Source organism: Poecilia reticulata, linkage group LG12 (genome assembly GCF_000633615.1).
Source record: "Poecilia reticulata strain Guanapo linkage group LG12, Guppy_female_1.0+MT, whole genome shotgun sequence".
Taxonomy (NCBI): Eukaryota; Metazoa; Chordata; class Actinopteri; order Cyprinodontiformes; family Poeciliidae; genus Poecilia; species Poecilia reticulata.
In genome coordinates this window covers 15357390-15379651 of record NC_024342.1, presented here as the reverse complement: position 1 = coordinate 15379651, position 22262 = coordinate 15357390, and the positions used below count along the sequence as shown (strand labels likewise).

Here is a 22262-nt window from a genome sequence, read left to right as displayed (position 1 = left end):
GGTGCGCTGACAATATTAGCACGCGTGATCTGAGAGTCTGATCAAAGCTGGCTCGTTCTGCCCGACCGATTTCTAAAGGATTAAGGATTAGGGAGCTGGGATGCTGGGAGAGACACAGAAGCAACCCTGAAGAGACAAAAGAGGATGGTGAAGGTATGGGATGAGTTAGAAAAACTTAAGGAGATGTTAAGGAGGACACAGGGATCAAAAGAGTCACACAGATGCCATTTTTAGACAGAAGTTCAGGCCAAAATGAACGGCGCCTTATTATATCCTTAGGTTACTCGGCAGACAAGTCTGAGCTGCTGCTAACTTCTGACACATACTTAGAGGAAACCCCCTGCTGTGCTTTAATAATTAAATAAGTAACGCAACTCACAGGTACTCTGTGTTTAATGGGATTCATTTTGTTCTTCACTTACAAGCTGATTCAGGTTTGTGGAAAGGAGGAGCTAAACAACAAGGTATTTTGACTCCATTGTTTCCAGTGATTTCATGTATTTTAATAGGTTTGAGTGGTTTTCACAGTCTTCTGGTAGTCTAAGGAGTTGTTCAGTGAAGGGCGGATAAGTGACCTTTAACATAAGGAGGTCAAAAATAAAAGTCAAAGGTTGTTTACCAAACACCAGAGAGAAAGTTTGAGAAGCTTTCAAGAGGAAAACCGGTTCCTAAAAGGGCATGGACCGTAATTTCACAGCTTTTCCTTTTCACTTGTATTAGGCTTGTAGTTTCTATTAGTTGTACTCATTTCTATGTATAAAATCAAAAGATTTGTAAAACTGCATAAAAAAAAAAAATTTTATATATATATATATATATATATATATATATATATGTGTGTGTGTGTGTGCGTGTGTGTGTTTATATATATAAACATATATGTAAAATCGCTGACTGAAGGATGGAGAAATTGATAGATTGATGGTTAGCAATTGACTGAATAGTCTGTCATAGCTGCAGCATAACTTGTGTTCTCATCCCTCAGCCTCATGTTTACCTCAGAGCTGAGTTTCCAATTATTTCATATGGGGCAAAACGCTTCCAACACAGAGGCTGTAGCTGGTTGTGAATGCATTCTCATTATTTACTTCTTCAAGGTCCTTCCTTTTCTGCGTTGCCACTAAACATCCACACATCCATTTAGTAATAGATATGCCTTGTCAAGGAAATAATCAGTTTTCTATTTACAGCAACAGGCCAGCCGCCTCCGGTGTTTCAGACAAAATCCTCTGTAGTAGAGAGTTTTTGTTTTTCAGAAGTGTGGCTCCAACTGCTCCTTCAGTGTGTTTTAAAATCACTTATGTGCTTTGAAAAGGAATAGAAATTCTAGTTGAGATTTATCTGTCATAATTTTTTTATTTTTTAATACAATGATATCTGCCTTTTAGAAAATAAACATGGCCCAACGTGTGCTTAAATACATCTTCTTTCCCTTTATTTACTTACAGCTCAACAGGTAGCTGAATTAATAACTAGTTAAATAAAATGGCAGCTCGCACATCCGTCCATGTAGTGACATAAAGCAAAACAGTGTTATACTATATGCTACAGTCCCAAGTTGGAAATGGTACAGAAAGGCTACATTTAAACTTGAATGCAAATTTCAACCTAATGATTTCCAGTCTTAGAAGCACCTTATCAAAAGTTTGACATTTCAAAAGGAGATATCAACAACTAAAGACCATAAGTTGACAAAACTAAGTTTTACAGGGTCAAGGCTATTCAAATGTTATCTTATTTGGACAAGATAACATTCAAATAATGTTTGAATGAATGTTTTGAACTGAGCATAATTGAAGTAACTGTTCTTCTCACACTCTTAAAAGTTGAGGATGTGTTCGGTTTGTATTTGCTACTTGAAACACTGCAGTTTCAGTCACTCACTGTCTTCTCAGATGTTCCTGCTCCATTCACACTGAAACCAAATATTGTTGTGCAGCACTGAATCGTCACTAAAGCAGAAGTGAGATGATTTTAACCCACTGAAAATAACAAAAAGGAATAAGAGCTAAAGCAACCATGTAGCAGTGAGCGAATAATTCAACACCTGCTTGTCAAACATCCCAAAAAGACCCAGATGAAAGGTCAGTGTGAGGCAAGTTGTTCACCCCCCCACCCCACCACCAGATGCGTACTTGCTCTGGCCTTTAGCCGATTAATTATCTCATAGTTTATGACACCAGGGTCGGTGTTCAGGCAATTGCATTACACCACACACTCTGAACAAACTGGGGATTTTGTTCCTGCTGGATAGTCTGTTTGAGTATGTGAGTAAAATAAATAAGGGAGGAGACTCTTTACACATGTAAAGGGAAAGAGGAACTGCTTGTTATGTTCCAGCAGTTACTTCATTTAGGTAAATTTGTTTAATGTGAGATGATCTACAACAGTAAGGCACACTGAACAGGGAACCACCGCGTGGCATGTTGCCCGAGCCTCTATCATTTCCTGGGTATAGCCAATAGCAATAAAGGAAGTGGTCTCACTGTCACAGAAACAGTTGGCACGGAAACAGCACATTACACCATCATCCAATCCCCCTCCCATTCCTTTGTCGTCATGTTTGTCCTCCCTCCCTGTGCCCTCCTCCTCCCTCCTCTCCCTGTCCTGCATGTTTTTTCACTCATCAATGAAATCACAACCAAACATATTGCTGGCCCTGTCATGAAGAATATTACACCCTCAAAGAACAGATGATGGTTTGTTTTCGACCGAGCCGTCAGCCTCCCCCCCGGCAGCCAGAACAAGAATCGAAACAAAGATGCTGAAACCATCAACGTGTGCTTTCCCCCTTTTCTCTGTCACTCTCATGATTTAATCCTGACCTCCTCTCTCTCTCTCTCTCTCCCTCTCTCTCTCTATCTTCACTGACTCCTCCCTCTGTTTCTGCCCTGCACTCCCTCTCTCTGCCTCTCCTTCTCCGACACACTCAAACACACACCCTCCACCCCCATCGCTGCAGTGTCTCAACTGCCTTGGAGCAAGCAAGAGAGGATACAGAACACAGACGGTTAGAAGACAGAGGAAGAGGGCCGCTGAAAGAGACGCACACAGACAGACAGAGAGAGAGAGAGAGAAAGAGTGAGAGGCATACTTTGTGTGTGCAGTGAAAATGAGGACGGCATGAAGATGAAGCAGAGGCACTGAAGGTGGATTGCACTGAGCCTTCTCCTTTCCCTGCAAGGGCTTGTCTGCAGTATCCTTTTGTAAACGGATGCTGGCTTGAGATCACGGTAAGTCGCTCTCACTGTGCCTTTTTTCTCTTATCTGCACAATGGGATCTCACTGTGGCCGTTCTGTTGAAGCAGAATGATAAAATGGGGAGTGAGATGTTCAGAGATGGCACTAAGGCAGCCAGGCGGGCTGTCCAATCCCCTCCTCCACCCTCTTAGCTCAGTGCCAATGGACGCTGCTATCTTGCATTTGCAATTTGACTCATCATCTCCCTAGAGCATCTTTGATTCTTATAGAATGCCTTTATGTGAATACGGCGCTTAGTTTACGTAATATTGTATGTAGGACAAGTGGAGGATGCAGCAAAGATGTGTGCATGTGTGTGCGTGCATGGATGTGATCAGTCCAGGCCATAAGCTGTACAAACAGGGAGGGAAACAGGAGCACAAAACCCGCCATCACACAATCAGGTGCTGAGCACAGCTGGGCTTCACCAGACAGCCAACGTGCACAGATCCCTAGGAGTTTGGGATAAGACGGCAAAATCGAGGCCCTGGAATCGCCGTGAGATTTTGCGAGTGAAGCTTCATGTTTTCCTTTTTGCGGGGAGCCAAATTGCATCGATTAATAACAATCTCCTTCTAGAACCATAATCCATTTGGTTTACTTGTGTCCAGCTGTTCATGGATCTACTGTAAATCTTGATGTGGGGAAGAGGACGGGAGGGGGTAGATGGGAAGCGCAGCGCATGTTCGTTACCCCAGTGGGAGAGAAAAAAGCAGGACGGTTGTGACATTTTGTATCTCCACAGTCGTTCCTATTTACAAGAGCTTTACTGTATTTTATTTTCCAGTGGGGGTTGGGATTTATTGTGTGGCACCAGAAGAACGTGTGTTTGTGTACACTCTGTGTGTGTGTGTGTGTTTGCCTTACACACTCAAGAGAAAGAGAGAGAGAGGGGAAAAAAAGAGAGAGCTTGTGCAAGGGAGCGGTTGAGGGGCTGGAGGGAGGGGGGTTAACAGTAGGGAGGCAGATGGGGCAGAGGGGCGGAGGTTGATGCAGCAGAGAGCAAGAGGGAGAAAAGAAGGAATGGAAGATTTGGTACAGATTGGATGGATGAGCAGGCAGGGTCGGCGGGTGTGGAGAGGGGGATAAAGGTGGAGGGGGCGGAGGGTGGTGGTGATAATTTCATGGTGGTGGAAAGGCAGCGCGTTGCTGAGCATGTGACACAGAACGCTAGATGAGTTGGCGAGCGATCTGTCCAACCGAGGCCCTGAGACATCCCTGAATCAAGACGAAGACAGTGGAAAACACAACCTCCTTCAACGAGTCCATCAAATTTGACACACGGGACACCTTTACCAAGCCTCTGGGATATTGGTGATTAGGGAACATTGGGACTTGACAGGAACATTAATCTTCTAGGCTAAATTTATAATGTAGCTCTAATTAGAAACTGGGCTTGGGATGGTTACTGACACCGAGGTATTTCAAGGTGCAATAAACGAAAGGTTTCACAAGTGCAAACATTCTCTGTCAGTGTTCCAACGGTTTTATTGACGAGATGCAAACGAAAGTGGCAAAGAGACTAGAGTTTTGAAGATAGTGCTGCCCGCTGCTTAGCTGCTGTCGGACAATATATCAAGTTTCAAAAGTCGTCAAAACATTGTGTGCAATATTGCAACTGATAAGGACTATTAGAATGCAACAACTGGTTTTCTTATATTGTAAATGCAATTATATTATTTGCATATTATTTGCATGCATACTGCATGCAAATAATGTTTCGGGTCTGTTGGGTGGACTTCTACTGCCCTCGATGCCAACACTTGAGGAATATTTTTGTGATGCAGAAAAAAAGAAGTAAAGTTATAAAAATAGTGGGTTAATTATAATCTATGTTGTCACAATATGTAGGAACAGTATTTTAATTAAATGTTTTCCTGATATCGTACATGGCCCTACTATAGCATTACCTACTCACAGAGAAAAAATACTTTTTTGACATATTTCGAGCCACTAAAATACAGATAATCAAGAATTGAACACTAACACGCCTTTTATTCTCACCAAGGTAACACCAATTTAAAACTTCATTTGGTAACCCACAGGTTTAATTGTGTTTGATAAAAGCACTTGGAGTGACCATCCACTTAGTGTCTATACCTTGTCAGCGGTGGTAAGAGTTTGATCCATAATCAGTAGGTTGCCGGTTTGAGTCCCCGCTCTGTGTGTCTCAGTTGTTGAGACCTTCACCCGCCTTGTCTGCTGGTGCTGTTCAGACAGCCTGGTGGTGCTGGTGCCTGGCAACTGTGGCTACTATCCAGTACATTTCCACTATTAGCATGTGAATGGGTGAATGACTGAATGTAGTGTAAAGTGCAGTGGCCTATGCAAGTACAGGCCATTTGTAGAAGGGTTGACACCGTTCTCCAGCAGTCATTGGACAGGATGCAGGTACAGCTTGAACAGTTTGTTGGTGCATGAGAGGGCAACAGAGAGACATGTAGGGCAAACAACCACACACACATACACCCCCCGCACGCACGCACGCACGCACGCACGCACGCACGTCCTCAGTCCTATTGGCAATTTAGAAAGACCATGTAACTGAACATACATATTTTGGAGTATGGGAGGAAGTTGAGCTTCCTATAGAGCAGTGTTTCCCAGCTCTGACCCTCCATGCACGCTGCTGTGCAAGTTTTAGATGTTGTCCTGCTATTGCACACCTGTTTCATATGATTGTAGTTCAATCAAAGCCTGTTAATCAGCTATAGATTGAAATAAGGTGTACTGAAGCAGACAAACACCTAAAACATGCATGGCAGTATACTGGGAGGACCAGGGTTAGGAAACACTGCTAAAAAGAACCTTTGCATGCAGAACATGCAGAAATGACCTGACCGGGATTTGAACCCGTGACCTTCATTGACAGTGTCAAGTCAACAGTGCAAACAACTGAACCACTGTGCAGCTCACAATGAGATCATGGTATGCATTTTTGCCTGAAACCTTTGTGGTATTATTGATACCTATGATGCTTTTACTCAAAGTTATTATACCATGAGAACGTTATACCAGCTAATGCCTGTTAGAAACTGTTTACTTTTACCTCTTGTAGAGGAAATATGACCTGACAATACCCAATTCTGTTTACTTAAGCTGCAAGGAGGTAATACAATAAGAGAGCTTTTGCCTTAACAATATAATATTGAATACAGTTATATAAATTTATTATTTTTTTCCCCTGGGCTGCACAGTGGCGCAGTTGGTAGAGCTGTTGCCTTGCAGCAAGAAGGTTCTGGGTTTGATTCCCAGCCCCGGTCTTTCTGCATGGAGTTTGTATGTTCTCCCTGTGCATGTGTGGGTTCTCTTCGGGCACTCCGGCTTCCTCCCACAGTCCAAAAACATGACTGTCAGGTTAATTGGTTTCTCTAAATTCTCCTTATGTGTGCGTGTGTGCATGGCTGTCTGTCTCTGTGTTGCCCTGCGACAGACTGGCGACCTGTCCAGGGTGACCCCGCCTCTCATCTGGAACATTACCTAGAGATAGGCACCAGCACCTCCCGACCCCACTAAGGGACAAGGGTGTACAGAAAATGGATGGATGGATGGTTTTGTTTTTCCAAAATACACAACTGAGATGAAGTGCAATAATGTTAGCACTTTCTTGGAAGTACTTGTGTAATTAATTTTGCAGATCCTTCATAGCGCCATCATGTAAATATGTTGTGGCCACATCAGTTACTGGAATAAATACAAAATCTGTGGGCAGAAACACAGCAGCTGGAAGATAAAGTGGTAGCACAACGTTAGCTGTTTAACATGCAAACAACCGTTTGTGTTCTTGTTTTTATCTGGTGAAGATCTTGCTTTCTATTTCAGCTTCCATGTAGCTGAAATAATGTTTTATTGATGGGTTGGTAAGCATTCAATGGAAGGACAAAGAAGAACACATCTTAAAGTGATAATTTAGATAACTTGAAGTGAATCTCTGTTAATTTATTATCAGTGACAGTTTCCTTACTTGTAGAAAGATTTCATATTTGTGAGTTTGTAGTCAAAAAATAATTACAAATTCACAGTTGTTAGCCGTCCACTGTTAGCATATTCCTTCAACTTTGTGCTATTTTCTTATAGAACAATATATGTGTTGCTACAGACCAGCACTAATTGTCAGTCTGTTTTCATGGTGAGTTTACTTTGTCACAGAAGTTTGAGGTCAGATTTGGAAATTACAGTACGTCACACTTGAGTTTAAGGCGATTCCAACTCTACCCCACCAAACCATTACTCCTTAAGACTGAAGTAACCTTCTGAATTATGTTATAGTGTTTCTTTTGTAACAGCATCAAATATGACACGTTTTTGTGCATTTACAGTCCTCATAAGTATTTGTCAATTCAGGCACATGATGCTGTCACGAGTCTAATGCAGCACAATTTTGTGCACATTGATGGACAAAAAATCCCCACGAGCAACAAACATGACAATTATCTTTTGTAAAAGATCTTCAGCTTTTGACTCCTCTATAAACTCAGTCATATCACATCTTTCTACTGTGGGTCACTGAGCGATAAACAGTACCAACTTCAAGGAGCCTCATGTTAAAAGATGCAAAATTTCAGCTTTTAAAAAGTCCAGCACAACCAGGTTTGACTGATTCGCGACAAATGCTAGCTGAAAAATGGGAGGCCACCCTTCAGCAGTGTTTGACCTGGCTGGTGACCAGCATGACGAGGAGCTGTCTGGCTCTCATGTGGTTCTTCCAAGTGCTTCTCAGGCTTGTGCTTGTAAATGGAATAAATGGTTAAATTGTCAGCCTGTCTTGTTTTTCAAATTTGAATATTGTATCCCAAAAAACCCCCCCACACCTTTCAAGAGGAAGTAAGGCGTTGACAGAGGGCTTGGCAAGCTTTTCACAAGTGCAGTCTTCATCCTAGATTGCATTTTTGTTAAAAATATGGCACCATTCAAAGCTAAATCAACAGACTCCAGATGAGTAAATGATTTACTAAGAAGAATTGTTGCAACAAAGGATTGATATAAAAAAAAATCAAACAAGAATGTCCTTATTTTCTATGATAAGCATAAAACCGAAGTCCTGAGTGACACTGGGTTTAAAGTGATCACAACATTCAACAACATGCGATATGTCTGCGCTTCTCAAGGGTCATGAAACCCGTCACCACACCCTGGTAGCTTCTATCTAAAGTTTTTGCGAGCAGAAGTACTCTGACATAGATTCAACCGCCCAAACCACCAAGAAAAGAAAACACTGCACTGCACATAAACGAACCTTTCCTCTGACTGACTAAATCAGTCAAATTATGGTTCTTTTTGCTGAACTGGTGCTGGACAGCGTGCTGCAATTTAAGGAGTTTCTGGTGTGGCAAACCATATGCTGACTTTGACCTCCTCTCACCTCTTTTGTTGCTTGCAACCTCCATTAAACTGTGTGACATAATCACAAGAGACAGACTTGGGTTTTTAAAGAGGCAGTGGCTTGTTGAGGAAGCAATTCTTGCACAGAGGAGTTTAATGTCACAGACCAGTGCACTTTAGGCTGTTTTTCCTTTTCACCTCGTAGGTGAGCACACCAGCAGCTCGGACAATTAAACTCAGCTCTATTACAGTAAAGTGCCAAGGGGCCCAGGCTTAGTTCCCTCTGCTACCTACTTAATAAAATGATTAATCTGAGATGTCATTCATTTCCTCAAGAGGGAACGGCAGAATTATCTAAGAAATCTTTGACATTTCTGCAGGAATAGAGCTATGTTAAAGTTTATTTTTAACACCATATAAAATGAGTCAAACCACAGAGAAACTTATTATTCAAAGTGGAATGACAGCCCCTTGCTCTGATTTAGCTGGCACAGCACCTCTGTTTGTTTTGGGTCTTCAATCCCAGTCAGTTACTGGGACAAAGTGTCATCGCCATGAAGACGTGTTTTGGCAGCCTTTTCTCTTAGATGGACATCAGCACAGAGATAGGGCTTTAAATTACTTACCTGAACCTTGTTTATCTTACAAAGGTATTCATGCCCTTGCAGTATCACACGTCTTATCAAGTTACAACAACATTAAGTCAAGTTACAAACTCTTATGTGCTCTGCTGTTATTTTGTGTGATAAACCAGCACAAAAAAAAAGCACGAAACTCTGACAACCTCAAATGAGATCCAGTGCATGCAAGCATTTAGCTTCAGAAGTCATGTAAGTATCAAATGCAGTGGTCCTCAAATCCAGGCCTTCAACTTTTAGATGTGTCCCTTGTCCAACATTCCTGAATTAAATTCCTAAACTACTTCCTTAGTAAGCAGTCAAGTTCTCCAAAGTTGTGTTAATGACCCAATTATTTGTGTGTGTTGAAGAAGGGACAAATCTAAAACCTGCAGGACTGGCCCTGGAGGACTGGATTTGAAGAACTCTGCTTTATGCAATGAGCTTTTGAACTGATTTATTTGGGCGGAAGTATGATCATTTCATTTATATAGGTAGAAGGTTAGTGGACATCCCCAAAAAGACTGCAATTACATTGAAAGAAGGTAGTACAAGGAATACAAATGGAGGGCAAAATTTAGACTTTTATTTGTTAAAAATTTAGAAACCCATGCTGAACAAACTCCAAAACGTTCAAGAGTCATAAACACTTTTACAAGGCAGTACAACAGCTAAACATCCACAAGGATGGCCGCCTATTGAATTGAACTAAATCTTAGGACTGGCAGTGGGTGGGATCTGTGTGAACAAGCGAGGATTAGGTTATCTTTTGGTGTTACATAAAAACAACACGGGCTCAATTAATCCCTCCCTGTCTCTTTGCCCTCCTTTCTAATCGTTGCTGGTACTTGCACACAGGGGCCTGTCTGTTTTCCCGCTGCTGCTGAGCGAGACGGCCTTACTTCCAGCTCTCAAATCTGAGTGATGAGAGGGCAGAGCAGAGGGGACTAACAGAGAAACTTTGTGTTCCACTGCACACACATAACAGCAGTCATATGACAACAAGGAGGTGGAGGAGAGAGGGAGGGGGGAGATGAGGGCGAGCTGTGGCCTTCCACTGGCAAGGGTTAAAGAAAAATCAAAGTGGTCCACATTTTGTGTGCGCGTACGTTGGGTGAGTGGACGTAAAAGTCTTTGTGAACACATGAGGGTGGGAATGTGTTGTTGTATTTGAGTGTGGTTGTTTATCTATTAGTTTGGGTCTTACACTGCCCCCTTTCCTGGATCATCTTGGTTCTTTAAATATTAAAGACCCCATTAAATACGGGGTCCACCGCCCCCCATGCAGGGGCTGTTGCCTCTCCTTGCATTCATGAGTCTCAGTGTTCAAGGTTTGGTGCTTGGGTATATGAGTTTTCAGTCTGCTGGGGTGTGGTGGGACTCTGTGTCCATGGATGGATCTACTCCAGCATAGCTGGTTGCCAGTGGAGCCTGGGGGCTTGTCACTGTGGCCCCTGGGGCTTCTGCATTGTGGCTGCTGGGGGGTTCCTCCGCTCTGGAAGGGGGGATGCGGTTATCCCTGTGATGATGCTCCCGGGGCTCCGTGCTCAGGGGCCTTCTGGATGTCTGTGGCTTTGGTCTCTCTCATGTCTGCTTCAGGTCCTGGAGGGCAGGTCTGTGGTTCCCCACACCCGGTACTGAACATTGTTATGGAGAAACCAAATATAGACAAACACGCCCACAACCAACATGTACAAATGTTTAGAATCAGGTGTTTTTAGATACACTCTCAGTTGGGCTGCGGTTTCCCCTATGTACATATTGTGTTATTAACTTGTACCATGTACGTTTTAGTAATGTTATGTATATATATAAAACCAAATGCAAAGTAGTTTTCAGTACTGCCCTTTAACATTTTATTATTTCTCTTCATTATCATGTTAATATCAATCCTGAAATGCTTGATGTTTAACAACTCAAACTGCCTTTGCACAAACAGAGATATATGTGTTCAGTGTTGTAGAAATCTAGATTCTAGAGTTTTTACTTTTCTCTCACAATCAAATGTTTCAAATCCTCAAACTAATTTTAATATCAGGATAACTAGACTAAATAAAAAAATATTTGCAAAAGATTTCATTTGTGAAAAAACAAACAAACTTGGCTCTACTTTAAACAAGCTCTTGATGGAAGTCGGTCTTTGCTGTAGAAGGAGAGATTTTGAGTATGAATGACCTCTTTAAAGATCATGCTGCAACATCTTATCAGATTAAAACCTTGACTTTAAGTAGGCCACTCTACAGTCATTTTTTTCTAGCTATTTCAGTTTGACTTCCTCAAACTGTGCTTCGGATCATTGCATTGTTGCTTTATCCAAGTATGCCTGAGCTTAAGGCCATTAACTGATAGGCAAATATTCTCATTTAGCTTCAACATATCGGACTATCACATATCCTGTTTGTTTTATAAATATGTGTCGATAAGATGGGTCTAGTGGGTTTTTTTTCAACAGTGATTTTGGTCGTGACGTTATTTAACAGATGCCATTTGTAGCAAGTTTCAATTTATTTGTAAAATGTTAAAAAACATTGCTTAATTGAGACAAGACTGCAGCACATTAGTTAGTGTTCAACATTCCTGTCAGCTTTCTGGAGTAGATGTCGAGTAATTTTGGTAATTTTGTTCGTCGTTCTCTCCTGGGAAAGTTCACTGCTGTTCCATTTTTTCTTGATTTTTGGATAGTGGCTCTTAAAGTCATTCATTGATGTCTTAAACTTGCTTTGGAACCCTTTCCAACTATCTGATGACTTTGTTTGTCCTTTGTTCTTAAACTTCTTCAGATCTGAACATTATGCTACTACTTCACGCTCATCTGAAACACACAAACGAGCAAAAACAAAAGGAGCCTGTAAGAGAACATGCTTTTTCATGCCATTATTCCATAAGGATTTTTACAGAAGCACCTACTTTTAAGCTGCTTTTCTCATTTTGTCGTCACAGCCCTAATCTAATGAAGCTCACTGAATGGGTTAATGACAGTTGTATTACTGGATCTGCCTCGGCGTTTGAAGTTTGTCCTTTCCTCTATTCCGCTTATTAAATCATGAAAACAGATAAGTTTGTAGTTCGGAGAAATCAGCAAGTGTCTGGGAACCACAATGTCTTTCTGCTGCAGGAAGCATTTGTCTTATCTGTCAAGACACAAATTAATAACTCACTGAAGAGAGTTTGACTAAAGATTAGGTACATGTAACTTGAGCTGCTCTGCTCTACATGATGCAGCTTGCAGTGGGAAAACAGATACGTGTATTCACTTGTCTACCATGAACAATCTCATGTCTTCACATCAGACGGGCTGCCCATAGCTCAGTCTGCACACAAGCATGCCATTGTCATCACTGGTCGGCCTTGTGACTCAGTGTGACCCACTGGATCGTAGAAAAGGGTACACAGCCACTGAGATCAGGAGCATTAAACGGAGCATTATCATGAAAAGCATCTAGCATACAGAGAACCCCTCCACCACCCCCAACCAGTCCCCACCCTGTAAACAGCTCACTGTTTTTAGGGGGGAGTGGAAGGAATAAAACACAGCCTGTCATTGTTTGGCATGGGGAACGAGTTGGTGTCCTTACAGTAATATGGCAATCTTGCTCTAAAGTCCCCACACAGGGCACCATGTAAGAAAAACACTCAGAAAATGTTCAATAAACTATCTATTCAACAATGTGAGCAGCACATAATATCGGGTCAAGAAGAACAGAATGATGGAACATTTTAGCAATGTTGTTGGGATAAATAAATTGATTGGAGCTCCGATTTCATATCCATAATCTGTTTCATCACATCCCTATTTTCTCTATTGGATTGCAATCTGGCAACTACTGGAGTACAAGAAACCTATTTCAAAGGACTTGACCTTTGTAAGATGCATTATTGTGCTGAAAGTGACCATTAGAAGATGGGGACATTGTGGTCGTAAAGGGATGGACACAATCAACAAAAATGCTCAGGTACAATGTGATGTTTAAATGATTCTTGATTGTTTCTAAAGGGCCCAAATTTTGGCAAGAAAATCTCACTCACATCATCACACCACCACCAGCCAAAACTGTTACTTGTACTTTAAAAGTGGCCAGTGACAGTTTTTATGCCTGTCTAATGTATTTCAACTATGGGCTCCTGAATATCAGAAATTAAGTTCTCAGTGTTGCTTTACTTACCTGTACCACATTTTTTCTCTGCATTTAAGTGGATACACCTTTCAGGAAATGTGCAACACTCTTAACTGTGCAATATTTTCAACATAACCAACCTGTTGCAGTTGCTGAGTATTTGTTTTTAAATGTGTGTTCATGTTCCTCGTCTTGTCAAGAGCTTTTAGATATTTATATACTCTGGACAAAAATTCTAATAGGCCTGGACTGCAAGTTTCATGCACAAATGGCAAATAATGAAATATTGAGTTAATATCGACTGTCTCTGTTTAGCTTCTCCTCCTGAAGGATTGTTGCTGCAATTTGGGAACACAGATCAACAGCAAAAGCAATTACTATGTGTATCAATCCTGACCCTCTATACTCCAGGGGTGTCCAAAGTCGGTCCTCGAGGGCCGGCATCCTGCATGTTTTAGTTCTCTCCCTGGTTTAGCACACCTGGATCAAATGATGGCTCATTAGAGCCCTAAGAGGAACATTGACTTGCTGAAGAGATTGTTACTACCACTAGGGAGAGAACTAAAACATGCAGGATGCCGGCCCTCGAGGACCGACTTTGGACACCCCTGCTGACCGAAAGGAAAGAAGAGTTCTATTGGTGACTGGAATTGGATATCTAAAGACATAATTTATGGCAGGGTTAAGCTCTGAAACTGACATGGTAGACCTGTTTTAAGTCAGAAAGCGTTTGTAGTAAATCGCAGATCTTTTTAAATTAAAACATGCAAGTGATGTCTTGTAGGATCACTGACCATACTTCAGCATATTTGTGTCATTCAAGCCCAAAATCAGTGAATCATCAGCATTATGTCCAATAAAATATGTCTCAGAGCATAAATACTGTAAAATATTTAAATTTTACCAATTCAAATTTCTTAAAAAGGTATTGATGAAACTGTTACTATCTTCCTTCTTCTCCATGGAGGCCCTGGAAGGACTTCTGCACTTTCTTTACTTAAAGATTTCCACTAAGGTTTGACAGGAGGCTAACATTTAGCTACTAGAGGCATTTGTACAGTGCTTACAATATGTGTGTGTGTTACCTGTTACTCTGTTTTAGTGTACTTTTTCTACTTGGTACTAAATAACTGAATAACTTGGGACTTTTTCATTGATCATGTTAACTAGTGGTTTTGGCTAGCTAGACGAGCAGTCCTTAAAATATCAGGCTAAAAAAGGAAAACCTAACTACAACCATCATAGTGGATCTTTAAGACTTGCAGCGGTGTGGACAGTTAAAGTTAAATATCTCATTTTATCTGGAATACTTATTTTTTTTTAGAATTAAACTACTTCACATATTTCCATTATTAGCTTACAAGTAATAATGCTGGCCGATATCTTGATTTTATCATGTGACTAGATTGATTCTCTAGTTGGCCGGACTTGATGCTTCTTTTTGCTGCAAATAGAGAAGGTCCAGAGTCAGCTGTCATTGGATCAAATGCAAAATATAAGCCGCTGAATGGAGCCAAAGATCGCTCTTGCTGCGACCTACATCTCATAAAATTGTGACGTAAAGTAGAGAGAACATGAAGCTCTGACTCATCACTCGGACTCAGGCCTTCTGGCTTGGACAGCTTGCTCTGCTAAACTCAAATACGAACAGCAGCGAGTTGGTTGGGGGGATTTTTCAGCATCAATGTGATCCGTTTAAGTTTACAGGCAGTTTCACATGATGCAGCTCTGTGTGTAAGACCTCTGTTAATTGGCGCTGAGGTGAGATTGATCTATTGGTCTGATACTCACAGCATGAAATTGACAGTCTGCACTTTGTCTCACATTCCAGTGCATCACAGCTTTAGAAGATCTGGTCTTACAAATTGCATCACGCCCTGCTGACCGCCTACCTTATAATTTACAACTTCCTTCTCTTTCATTGCAAAACTCAGTGAACCCATCCATGCTCATGATTTGTGTTATCTTGTCCGTTTCTGCCTTGCGCGTACTCTGATTCACATGACTCTGCTTATCACAGGAAGGGGTCAGTTGTCAATTCTAGACTCTCCATGTTTGCTTGTGACTTTTCGAGGCAAACTGATATTGGTTTAAGCCTGCAAAAGGTGTGTGACACATCAAGATTTTGTTTGCTAAAAAATTCCATCTTAACAGAAGGTCTTAAAAACAGAAAACTAGTTTCATCTCCACTACTCTGTCTGGTAGAAAATGGATCTAAAACTTCCCCTCAGCATTGCTCTTGGGCTCTAGACATTAGTGGAATGCAGCTGGAATGAATGCCAGCAAACAAACTGATTGAATAACAAACAAAAAAAAGTAAAGTTAAGGTTTATATAACTGCCTGAGTCACGTCAAATAAATTCTTTCCTGGTTTTGCCTGAAAGAGAGATTATTTATTTCATAAGGTCAGTTTCAGTAATTCCACAATTTATGGTTACTTGGATGTGGTTTAGATGAAAATGATAATTATTTCAGCAGTAAATGTAAGCATGTCCTTTATAGCAAAAACATGCAAGATGAGAAAAATGTAGAATATTTTAATATCTGTGAGTAATTTTCTAAGTGTCCACGTAGCCTCTTTTTTAGGTATTTATAATACATTTAAACTGTTAGAAAATGTGTTCACCAAAATTATTTTATTCTCATCTGACATGCCATGAGTAATTTACAGTAATTCTCACCACCAATACAATTATTATATAAGAAAAACTGGTAAATCTGGCAGTGAGTTGAGCAGTGAACATTTTTTAGGATCGTCTTTGCAACTCTAAAAAGTTAGTGCTCTGAAATAGTAACTCTTATGAGCGCATATGCATACATAACCTGATGAGAAGATTTCTGTGTTCACACCTGTCTGGTGCTAATTAAACACCATGACTTCTAAACGCAGCTACACTCAAAATTACACCATAACTTTACATATAAACTCATCTTACCCAAAGTCATCAGGGCCACAGTTGTTGGACTATGGTAATTTATATAGAGTAGATGCAAATGAAGCATTTTTAATACATACTTAGTTGTTTGTATACGTTTACAATGGGAAACTGATACTGAAGAGTTTGCCAATATCAGCTTGGCAAACTGATATTGCCATATCAGCTTGAAAATATTGTATTGATACAATATTTTCGTATCTGAAATTTTTGTTTTGTATCCCATGATTTCCTTTTTCTTGAGGTATCATCATTACATGGAGGCTCGTTTCTTTTAGCCACTCTTCAAAATAAAAGTCGGATAAAAAGATTCTAAAGATCTTAAAAAGTCAGAAAATGTTGACACAAAAACAGAAACTTACCCAATGCAGCTACAATCAGAGCAATATTTCTTGCTTTTAAGTTTAATTTTTAAACGTGGAAAGAGTGGCGACTTGAAGTCATTACATCTCCATGACAACCATTAAAGCTTATATGTCTAAGAAAAAAGAGCCTTAACCTGTTGATCAAGTAAAACTGGGCATTGATCAACTTTGAGGCAGTTCTGTGACCATTAAAGGAAATTTCAGCTTGGGATTGTATCTCCAAGGAGTTTTTCTTTTCTTTTTTCTTTTTTTACTAATGCATTGCTTATTTACTGACAGCACATAAATTAACAACTTTGCTGTAGCAAAGCTTCTTGTCTCACTTGGAGGTCTTCTCTACTCTCTTCCAGGGTAAATTTCCGTCCCTGGAGTTTCACAAGCCTGTCTTCTTCTCTTGTGCTGATTTCCAAACACTTTGGAATTTATTTATGCAACACTATAAATGACAACCAGAAATATAAAATATGATACTGGCAAAAGGCTCGATTACAGTTTCACTCTGTCACAGTTTCCTCTTATCACAAACAGCAGATCTGGTGATTAGCTACTGTTTCACTCCTGGGGTTTCTGATACCGTTGTGCCAGGTAAGATGAAGTACCCGTGTGTTTCAGGATCCTGTTTTTAGTTGTGTTGTTGATCATAACGCAGGGCAGCTTTTTATTGTGTATGCGGATATTGTATACATAATTTTCTAGAGGGACTCGACATGCTTCAATGCGTCTTTAAATAATGGCAAAATCTATCAATACGACAGACCTGAAATAGTCTCTTCCGTCATTTATTATGTTTTTGACACTCTCCAAGGCCAACTAAGCAGGAACAATAAGTGATGGTGACAAACTGGCCGAAACCCCTAGGGGCTCACTTCTCTGCTTTTATCAAAGACTCACATTTCCTCATCACCAAGCTGTTCTGAAGAGATTAAAATGGCTGCTCACGTGCCTTTGAGTGTAATTTTTATGTGAACAGTGAACATGATGGTGGTCCTTTTCTCCCCCCACACAGGTGCCAGACTCCTTGCTGCTTCCTCTAACATCCTGTCTGCTTATCTGCGATGAACAGGCCTTTTTTTTCCCCCCTTTGGTTTTTGTGATATAGAGAACATCAGACATAAAATAATGACCATTTAGTGCTATTGTCATGCAGGGTGTGAGGTTGGTTGGAAAATGTTTAGACTGGTGGGAGCTGCCAGAAAGTTCCTCCGGCAGAAAAACAACAAGGAAAGTAGAATTAGTCACTTTTCCTATCATAGAGCTATGGTCGATCAGTGTAAATGGATACTGGTTAAGTGTTTCATAAGTGGGAGATGTGATTACATTCTGGTCACTCACATGAGACAGCAGTTGTTGTTGACAGGCAGACGCAGCAGAGCCCATTATTCTTCCTCCTGCTCCTCATCTGAATCCTACTGAAATGCAAACTGGTTGGTTTAAATGGGGAAACACACTCACACACACCTCGCTCCCCCCCACCCCCCTAAAAACATTTTTTTAAAATGGTTTATTTTATCTTTGTCTGTGAAGATAAAATAACTATTTTCTTTTTTTCCAAAAACTCTAAGCAGTCCTGAATTTCCTCTTTGATTCTATTTTTACACGAGTGGCAAAATGAAAAAACTGTGAGAAAGCAGCTTTACAATGCTCCCCACTGTGTGTGGTGTCATGAGAAAGTCTGGTCTTCATTCAGCCTTTTGTGTCACAGCTCGAGTAGTTTTCAACTTGTTAATGATCGCTCTGACTGTAGGTGTAAAAACAGTATTGTGTAAAGTATTTTTTGTGTGTTCACACACACAAAAAAAGTTTTTAGTATTAAAAACAAAATATAAAAAACAATGTTACAAATAATCATAATAGTGATAATAATAATAATAATAATAATAATAATAATAATAATAATAATAATAATAATAATAATAATAATAATAATAATAATAATAATAATAATAATNTAATAATAATAATAATAATAATAATAATAATAATAATAATAATAATAATAATAATAATAATAATAATAATAATAATAATAATAATAATAACATACTGTGCAATATTGTAACAGAAAATAGTGTGCTGTTATTAGAAATAAAAATATCCGTCTTGCAATTCAAGAAATGTGCAACTGAGTCAAAACCCATTTTTCAAAAATGTATGTGCCTGTGTATTGAACATTAAAGAATATGGACTATTTACAATACAGTATAACTGTGCAGAAAAACAGATGTGCAATTACAGTAGAAATGTTATCTAAACATAAATAAGTGATTGTGTATTGAATTGCAATTGTCTTGTTCCTGTGCCGCCGAGATACAATGAATGAAGGGTTTTTGTGACGTATCAAATTCTGTCACATCTAGAAAGTATTTTACACACAGTCATATTTAATAACTTACATTAGGTGTTTTCATAAAGGGTCATTTTGTCAGCCTTTAAGCAAGTACTAAACATGAATGTTCAATGTTTATGTACACATTCTATAAATACCCCCACGTAGTTAGAAAGTTGAATTAATTAATAACCTAATCTCAGCCACTAAAACCACTTGGAAAGGTGAGGTAATTGAACTTTCATTAGTGTTGACGTAGCGTCGGCATAGGGTTGCATGAGAAAAATGTAATTTGTGGCTCATCCTTGAGCCATTTGCGTAGCACTTGTATAACTTAAACAGTGATTATATCTTACATACCATCTCAGTTGCAAGAGCGTGACAGAATTTTCCAAACTTGTCTTTGTTTGAGATCAAATTATGCAATCTACTGCATCGAAGACACAAACAATTGTACTTGCTACTTAGTGATATATCACAGGTATAATTGAGGTAAAAACACATTTCTAAGGCTTGGTGGTGGAAAAGTGCTGCTAAATGAAAAAAAAAGAATGATTATGCTCCTAATAAAACAAAAAAAAAATACAATACAATCAATAGTTGTTGCTGTAAGTGGGGAACATTTTGATTTATAAAAATCAGATCATTTCAGTTGCTGCATGCTCTCTGCAGACAATGTCTAATGCATTTTACCAGTTCACAATACAGTGTTGTGTTTTAGCCATAACATTTCACCTCTAATGGATTAAAATCACCATTCAGTCTAAAGTGATTGACCCCGTTATTAATAAATCTTCTGGCAACCGAACAACAGCAGCATGAAAGGAGAGGACGTTACACAACACAGGCACGCTGCTTGTACTGAGCTCTAAAGGAAGGTGTGATTGTAATTATGTGCAGCATGGTAAATTAATAACAGCGAGTAAGCAAAGAGAGAGAGAGACAGAGAGAGAGAGAAAGTGATGGAGAGAAAAGCTGATAGGATGTGTGGAGCTGGAGGTGTGAAGATAAAAAGTTACCAGCCTCCACCTCATGTGCCTCTCACATTTCCACTACTCCGATATTGGATTGAGATGCCTCATTGCGCGATGTCGTCCATTCCTCTGTCTTCACCCTTCCTGGCATGCACCATCTTACACGACTGTCTCTTCTTTTCAGCTAGCAGGACATACGGGAGCAAAAAAAAAAGGATGGCTCGATTTGTTAATACATTGTGAAACTGTTGGGTGCATAATTTGATATTCATTAACTCAAACTGTCAAATATTTCTCTTTAAAATACAATAAAAACAATCAGTGAGAGAAGGGTCATACCTTAGAGAAACACTATCTTTTTCTGGCACTTCTGGTACAGGAATGGGTTAACAATGACTCTAAATTAACAGGATTTATTTTTATGCTACGGTATGCACACATTCTGTCTACATTGATGAATAATTGCTCACACCAACATATCAAACACTTAGTTCATCTAGGAGGGCAGATTGACTTATTCTCTGTTCTGATTAATTTAGCTCATAATTACTTTAATACATGCATGAACTGTGTATAAAGAGTTATATTTTCAGCCCAAGATCATCAGTGGATCAAAAAGAACTGAAAAGAAAAAAAAAACAGTCATAATGTGACATCCTGACACAAACATTTCTGGAACATTTATTTTGACTCCTTTCATTTGAATGTAAATGTATTGTCAAAATCAGAAATGTATCATAAATGACATTTGAACAGCTAAGACATTACAGGACTTGATGTTTCATTTCTTTAAGTTTAGACACATAAAATGTGTCTTTAAATATGCCAGCTAACATGGCAAGGTAAGAATCAATGAGACAGCAGAAGAACTTCAAAATAGATTATTAGATTTTAAGTATCGCGTGCTGCAAACCAGTTATCTGTCAAAATGTTCTTCAAATGCATTATGTTGATATCAATTCAATATAAACTTTGTGCTGCATAGGTTTTTAGACCATCCAGCAATGGTACTTAGGAACTTAACATACATCTCCATTGCGATATTAAGTAATAACAAGAAACAAATACTTTTAGCAAATGGTTTTTAAAAATGTATATCTGCATCTGTAGATTGTGCCAAACGGAGATTGAATAATATTTTACTCAGTTTGGTGACAAATTGCCACTATTCTTGGTGGTTCTGGGAAGACTGTCTTTGCATGCAAAATTTAGATTAAATGATCTTTGTTAATTAGATAATTACATTGGTATAATGTAATTACCAGTATGTAGATGTGTGTAGAACCAGAAGTATTAGGTTAGATGGCTGAACCCTTGGCTATTAATTAAACAATTTGGCTCCGTAGCCAGATTAATTATCCGGGGTAACCGCTCCCGCTGAATTAAAAAGCATTACCGATGTAATGCTGATGTTTCATAACCACCATAATATATTTTTAATTAATCTGTTAATTCTGCATTTAATGCACTCCGTTTCATAAAAAAAAAAAAGTTCTTTGGCCTCACATGAACATATCAAGCATTGATGCAGTTTTTATTTGGCGGGACTCTGAATGCAAGTCAAGATTAGACAACCACTGAGAAGCCATTTGATTTAATCTCTAGATTGTCACTTACTCTGTCATAGCTTCACTGTTCAGTGGTAAAATCATTAAGCAATGCAATATACTAGGTTACTGTTTTCCATATGAGCGTTTTGTTTTAATTAGATCTGAAGTCAGAGCTCAGATCTGGGAATAATACCCCGCCCCAATTAACTATATTACTGAATAGTTATCTTGCTTTTGAAATAACAGTGGGCTGCATAATGGAAAGTTAATACTGATGTCAAATGTTGCCCAACAGTAATTTCACATACAAACCAACAAATCATCAAATGAATGCAGAGATTAATGCAAATAATAAAGCTTGAACAGATGAGGGCATCATTATTTATGCTTATGTACAAGTTTGGTTCCAGGAAGTAAGAGAAGTAGGAGTTTTATTTTGCCTGACCAACAGAATGGCTCCAGACTGTTTTATCTTTATGCAAAAATTCTGACCCTACCTCACAAATGTTGCAGCTGAAATCAAGAATCGTTAGACCAAGAAATGTTTATCCACCGTGAAAACTCCAACTTTAGGGAGGCTGTGACTTCCTTCTTAGTGGACAGTAGTTCTGTGGTCTTCTGCTGCTGACGGCCATTTGCTTTAGAGATGAACATGCTGTGTCTTTAGAAATGGTATTCTGAATACCTTGGCTGTAAAGAGTAAGCTACCTCCTTCTGTCATCTCAATCAATCAATCAATCAATCAATCAATCAATCAATCAATCAATCAATCAATCAATCAATCAATCAATCAATCAATCAATCAATCAATCAATCA

The 22262-nt window shown here is 39.4% G+C and overlaps 1 protein-coding gene across 1 annotated transcript in view; it reads left to right on the top strand.

The window, feature by feature from the left end:
- Window positions 1-2913: 2913 nt before the first annotated feature.
- Window positions 2914-22262, top strand: part of gnaz (guanine nucleotide binding protein (G protein), alpha z polypeptide) — a 39204-nt gene continuing 19855 nt past the window's right edge. Inside the window, exon 1 of the mRNA XM_008424078.2 lies at window positions 2914-3233. The gene's annotated coding sequence lies outside the window, so the exon portion shown is untranslated. The remainder of the gene's footprint in view (window positions 3234-22262) is intronic.